Genomic DNA, 7096 nt, shown 5'->3' with positions numbered 1-7096 from the left:
TTCGCTGCGGCAGGCGAAATGTATTCAAATACTTTGTAGTTATTCGTAAAATACATTTTTAAAATAGCATTTTAAAAGTATTTTTAATACTTTTTTATTCGAATACTAGTATTAGTATTTTAATATTTTTTCAAAAGTATTTTTTACAAGACTGGTTGTAATACGTAAATGCGTTATATATATATATATATATATAAAAATATATTTAAAATGTTAATATAATGTTTATAATATGAATATAAAATAGCTGGAATATATTATTTTTTAGATATAAATTAATTATTAATCATATTATATTACCTATACTACGTTATTATATTCAATATGTATATAATATGCAGTTATTTAACATAAAATTGAATAAATAAATTCAATTTGTTATGAATATATTTGATTATTATGATAGTGTTGTTTTCTATTGTAGTAACTTAAAATTAATTTAAATATTTTGAAAATGCTGTTTGACAAGTAAAGATTTTAACATTAGTATTCAAAGTTTATAGTATATAGTACTGTGAATAATATTGTAGTGCGTAGGTTAGGTTAGTAAACGTGCACGTGAACAGTGTGAGAACAATAGGAGGTACATGACCGCCGATGTCAAAAACTGGTTGCCGCTAACTACATTTCTTAAGTTGAATAGAGTATATTATAATATTAAACTTACATATTATTTTGCTGAGTATGTGAACTATGTTTAAGTTTTTAGTCTTGTGGCTTAATACAAATATCATTATTTGTATCAAAACAATGCAATTTAAAATGAAACTAATGATTCATTTGGTTGCTGTTCACTAAAATCAAATAATATTTTGTTTAAAAAAAATGAAAGGAACATTATAAGAAAAACATTATACAAGGTCATAAAAATTAATAAAATCCCTTCACTTTAAGGTGATTTGATCCAGTTGTTTTCTACCAAAATCTTATGCCAACTTTCCTAGTCTTTACCGTCTTTCCTTGTCATCAGATAAAACTTAAGAAAATCTACCTTAATTCTACACAAAGTTTTCTTTTAAATATTTCAGCACTTAATTGAAAATCCACAACTCCTTTAAAATTCAAAATTAGTTTTTTAAATTTTGAATATTAGTATTTATGAAATGTTAATAATATTGAAGTTATATATAATAACCACAGTTCAGTAGCGTATCTAGGATTTTTTCAAGGGGCGGATATACAATTTTAAATCACATTCAGTATACATATATTATATTCATATTTATGTATTTATTTATTTCAAACATTATGCGCTGAGCCCAATTACATTACAAGAGTACATTAAGTAGGTATACAATTATATGTAAATAGAAAAAATATCTAATTTAATAGAACAATAATAATAACAATTAAAATAATACAATTTGGTTAAATAAGAAATGATGGTTGTTCATTAGCTATGCGCATCATACAATATATAGGATTATTACAGCCGTAGTTTGTGGAATAATTTGGAATCGAGAAGGTTGTATGAGAACGGAGGAAATTATTTGGTACTTTAAAATTGATACTGGAAGAAGTGTGAGTCTGTTGATCCATCCAAGAGTTAATGTAAAAATTACAGATTAGCAGTTGCTTTTCTATCAGCCAGTGAAGTTAGCTGTAGTTCACTGAACACCGGGAAATAGTCATGAGGGATATGACCTATCTCAAGTACATAGGCAGCGAATAATAAAAAAAACGTCTTTGGACACGCTCTAGTTGAAGGGAGCTAGAAGTTGTATGCGGGTCCCATAACACGGAGCAATATTCTACAATAGATCTAACTAAGGAGCAATAAAGTACTTTATTGAAGATTCGAGCTTGAATTCAGAAGCTATTCACTTCACAAATCCTAGTACTTTTAGTGCCCTGCAACATGAAGATTCGATGTGGGAGTGAAAATCTAGAGTAGAAGTGTAAAGTATACCTAGTTATCATATACATGTTATATTGTGTACAAAATTTGGTCTCTGGGGGGATATCATCCCCATATAACCCTCTGTAGATACGCCACTGACATAGTTATTATAATTTTAAAAAAACATCCATTATGCAATTAATCCAATTTTTTTTATGTATAGATTGTGTAAATTCTAAATTTAAAAAAAAAATGTAAGAATGTCGTTTGCAAGTAAATGTTATGACAAATTCAAATATGTTTTCAGAAGTCTTATCGATGAATAGTTAAAATGGTTGGTAAAAATTAAAAAATGTATACTTTCGATCTAAACAAGCAAATAAATTCATATTATTTACTTAATGTGCTGTTGACATGTACATGCACATGCGTAAGCGCTCTATTTCATACACAGTCACTGACACTAATGATCACTTACTACGAACACATATTTTACACAACCCAACATATAGAAAATTGACTATATTAAACCCTTTAAAAATGGTCAGGGTCAAAACTCCTCAACAAACTACCTTTTATCACTACTTAGAATATTGTTATTTTAAAAATAGGCCGCCTATATTTAACAGTTAAAATTTAGGATATCTATATATTCTTTTTATATTTATGTATAAAAAGCCAAAGTAAAGTTAAACAAAAATTGCCTATGAAATAAGAAAATACTATAACATATTGTCAGTCATTTAAACTTTAAGTATCTATTTTAACACTTTATTTATTATTCGAATAATATTTAAAAAAAATATATTTATATAAAGCCGCTAATGAACTTGGAATAGACCCTGGACCTATCTTTGTTAATGTTTTAATTGTTAAATAATTTATTATATCCTGAGTCTGTTGAAGAGCAAATTAAAATGCAAGAATTGGATCTTTAATAAATTGTAGAAAAGCAAAAAAACAAATTAATAACCCCAATTAATTGATAAATTAAGTAAAAAAAAAAGTGTGATTGGTTGCCTACAAAAATTCTCTCAAATGATTATTCACTTACCTAGTGTGATTTGGTTAAGATGGTGCAACTATAATGTTGGTGTATTATCATTAAATACTAGAATGTCCACATTGAAGTGTACATTTTTTAATTTTTATATTATAAAAACTATGCACTGAATTTATTTCTTGTAAGGAAGCATTTTTTCCTCCCATGTTTTTAATCCAACTGAAACACTAAAACTGTATTTATATACTAATTGTTCAATTCATTAGAAGTAAATAACCATATAATTAATACATTACATTTTCTGGACTCGAGGAATTTGATGGTGATTCAGTAGTAGAAGGAGCAAGCAACAGTATTAACCACACGAACAGCATTTGAATCATTGTCAGTAAATATTTGATGTTGCTGTAAGTTTAGTAGAATTCTGCAAATCTATTTAAAGAATAATAAACATTTAGATTGGTATCAAATGTACCTACATCAAAACTCATAAGTTAATTAACTATATTATAATACCTGTATTACCACATACAGATTTGAAATTGTATGTTGGTGATGATTGGATATGAAAAAATATTATATATACGGATACGACATACAAAAAGTACAGGTCTTCTGCTACGATTGGTTCAGATGGTATACATAAAGGTCAATTTTCATTTATATCATTTGAAAACTACAATCTATAAAAAATATAATAAATAAATAAATACTAAGTATGTACAAATTCTATGCAATATAATATATTTCTTAATTACAAGATAAAAAGTACACAGTGATGATAAACAATCAAAGTATAAAACTTCAAACAAGAATTAACTCTAAAACTTTAATTGTTTCATTTATAAATAATTTATTATATTTATACAATTTTAATTTTTTTACTAACAATTTATTATTGAAAAACATGTGGTAATGTGATGACATTTTGGTTAAATTACCTAGTTAAAATAAATTTTAATGAAAAATGTATTATTTATTTATTTATTATAATTTGGTGATTATTTTTATAAATTTAATTAATTTTTTAAGTTAACCAAAAGCAAAGGTATCACTTGTATATTAACATGAACTATAAAAATGAAATAAGTTAGGGTATAAAATAGAGTATGGAAGTTCAATAAAAATTATCTTACCGTTTAATTAACCATTATTTGACAAATAACCATTTTTTTGTTCTTGAACTGAAGATGAATAATTCCAGATTTTCCAGATTAACAAACAGATATTTTAATTATTTTTCACCAGAACAATGAGTTTTTAATGATGTTCCTTTATGCCAGCAAGCAGTATTCAGTAACCATAATATAAACTGTCCACGTTTTAACTGAAGTTCAGGCTTTGAAAATGTATAAGGGTGTAATGAAACATGCCTAAAAACAAAAAAAAATTATACAGGTACACAAAATATGCAGTAAGATACAACAATACAACATGTAAGAATCATTATTCTAAGTTTTAGTGAGAACAAAACTAGTACACAATAATTTCAATATACAACAAAAATCTGGGGCGTAATGTCTGAAGGTACGGTTTCCTAGCTGTGACAAGTCGGTTGAGACTATACTAGTCTCAACATGTTGCAGTTTGTTGTCGGCTGGACTCGACGGCTAGTTTCATCTTGGAAACAATACCTTAAGGAGGCAGTTCCGATACACACCACTGTTACCTGACCAAACCTGGATATGGGTATCATATTTATCAGAGCAATTACACTGTCTAAAGAAAGAGTGCTCCATCTTCTTAAACCAAGCATGGTAGAAACCAACAGGTACTCGAATAAAAAACTAGCCGAACACAAACTTACTACGTAGTGAATTACAAAGTGATAAAGTATGTCTTGTACCTACTTAAAATAAAAGAAACATGCACTATGCTAAACAAATTTATTCAACTAATTGTAATTATATCATTAGACCAAAGGTTCCCAACCTTTCTTGACTGACGGCACCCTTAGTCTCATTTTCTAAAAATCTGGAAGCACTCTTTATAATTATAGCCCTATATACCCAATATATTTTAAATAATTTCGCAGAACCCTAAATAAAGTTCGCAGCACCCTCTGCGTTGGGAACCTCTACGATCAAACAAATATTATTAGCAATATTTATAAATTAAATAGGTACCTAATTAAATGAAAACATCTTTAACCATACCTGTAACTAGTTGATAACTAACATCCCGTTACATCACTTAGTCTGTTATCTGATACAATGAGAAAATAAATGTTTATTTTTCTGGGATCTAACGAACAGCATAATTTAAACACAGAACCTAAATAGCATGCACGGATCAAAACGCAAAATAAAAAACACAACAATCCTATACAAGCCGACTTCACAGCAATAAGTTAGGTTAGAGTTGTGGTGTCGATGTGGCGTTTCGTGCGAGGACGTGGTAGCTATGGTTACAGCTAGTCAACCCTTGGTATACTCAGTGGCAACTTGGTTACCGCATCATACCAAAAAAGTAGTAATATCCAATCACAATACGATTTGATCGACACTACACGAAACGGTCAAACGCGACGTAGTTGTGAACCGGTTACACCGGATACGATTATTAAAAATTGTCACCATCGTCCAAGGTTCACCTTAAGCCTCGACCATCTTCCACTATAGATTATGATAACCTATAAACATCGAGACATTTAAATAATTTAGTGCACAGTTAGAAGATAAGGTCGGACAACTTCTCTCCCTCCCGCCCATCACATTTCCCTTAAGTCTTAATGAGGCAAAAACGTTAGACGGTTCTGCCGGTTAGACGTATTTTGAGGTTAAGAACATTATTTATATGGAATTCGGGGTTATTTTTATGGACTATATTATTATATTATTTTCTTCAACCATATAAACTAGTTGGTTTATAATAAACCAAAATGATTGTAAAACGGGCCCTGATAATGAATAGTTGTCCGACCTTCTAAGACCGTGCACACGTTTTTGTTAGGGCTATTTACTACTAATAGCCCTAACAAAAATACGCCACTGGGAGCGCTAAAATCAGCCGCCAATTTCGTGAGCCGGACTATAGGGCTATAAAGTATAAACCAACGGAAATTGGTATGCATTTGGAGAGAGAAGTCCGATATACGGTGTGAACGAGAAAAGATTTGTCGTGTAAAATGTTTACACTAAAAGCGATGTATTGAATCATGACGAGAAAGTATTGGTGATAAATATTTAATTTTCACGAAATAATTAATGTTATGGTCGAATTCACTTTTATTATTTCTCTGTCCGACTGTCGACGTGTCGTATATGAGTTGGGTAGTGATGGTGATTGGGGGCGGTGGGGGGGGGGGGGTTGAGTAAAGGGTGGATCGCCTCGTTCTGAATTTTAGTATGGGCATTTTCGATTGTTTGATGCATAGAGTTATAAACAGCAAATTTTAGCTGGTATATCATGGATTATATTATTTTATCCAAGTCCTTTTGGTGGATATTTGGAATGTATAGTATGTAAACAATAATGTAATAGAGATTCAAACAAAAATTACTTTTTACTGATGAAGCATATAATTTAATACCTTATAATATGTGTTTAAAAATGTATATAATACCATAATAATTTGAGTATTTAAAGGTCTCCGAAATATAATTGGCCTTGGCCATCAGATAACTCTGATAAGACACCTCACTGACAATTCATTATACACTATACCTAATTAATAATATTATGATTGTAAACCTATGGTGTTACGGTATTACGGAGGATGACTATAATTCCAGCCAATGGCGGATCCAAGACTTGATTTTTTTTGGGTGGGCAAGAGGGGGCAAAAGTACAAAAATTGGCTAAACACAGTGTAAGACAAAAGAAAAATACAGTGATTAGGGGGGGGGGGGGCAAATGAACCCCATTTCCACCCTCCTGGATCTACCCGGGTTCCAACCTTCTATCGTGAATTCACTACTTCGTATTTCGATTTTACTATAATTATTAACTGTTATTATATTTGTATATACATAACTGCAACCAGGCGCGGATCCAGAGGGGGGTGCTAGGGTGCTATAGCACCCCCCTTGGTATGCTGCTTCCTGAAAAACAAATACGCTACACAACATGTATATTGTATTTTTCAGTAAGCTGAGGACATTTCTAAAAACATTTGGAACTAAAAAAAAATTCATAGGAAGTTTTTCCCTAACGCTAAAGGGCTAAAAAACGCTCCCCTAACCAATATATTGAGGAACAAATTCACTTTTGCTAACTTTTTTTCTTGAACCATACGTATTTCATTAAGTTAA

General features: G+C 30.0%; 1 long non-coding RNA gene across 2 annotated transcripts in view; it reads right to left on the bottom strand.

Annotated features, from left to right (window-relative positions):
• Window positions 1-342: 342 nt before the first annotated feature.
• LOC100574534 overlaps window positions 343-7096 on the bottom strand; it is a 17439-nt gene continuing 10685 nt past the window's right edge. Inside the window, exons 1-6 of one of the 2 annotated variants that reach the window (XR_510481.3) lie at window positions 5000-6063; window positions 3980-4216; window positions 3360-3526; window positions 3140-3275; window positions 2895-3070; window positions 343-794 (exon numbers count right to left, since the gene is read on the bottom strand). This is a non-coding gene — a long non-coding RNA (uncharacterized LOC100574534). Of the gene's footprint in view, window positions 795-2894; window positions 3071-3139; window positions 3276-3359; window positions 3527-3979; window positions 4217-4999; window positions 6064-7096 lie in introns of those variants that run through there. The other variant, XR_003840158.1, reaches the window with a different exon arrangement.

This window comes from Acyrthosiphon pisum, unplaced genomic scaffold, assembly GCF_005508785.2.
Source record: "Acyrthosiphon pisum isolate AL4f unplaced genomic scaffold, pea_aphid_22Mar2018_4r6ur Scaffold_21966;HRSCAF=25449, whole genome shotgun sequence".
Lineage (NCBI taxonomy): Eukaryota > Metazoa > Arthropoda > Insecta > Hemiptera > Aphididae > Acyrthosiphon > Acyrthosiphon pisum.
Note: the sequence above shows the minus strand (reverse complement) of the source record. Positions and strands in the feature narration are given on the sequence as shown.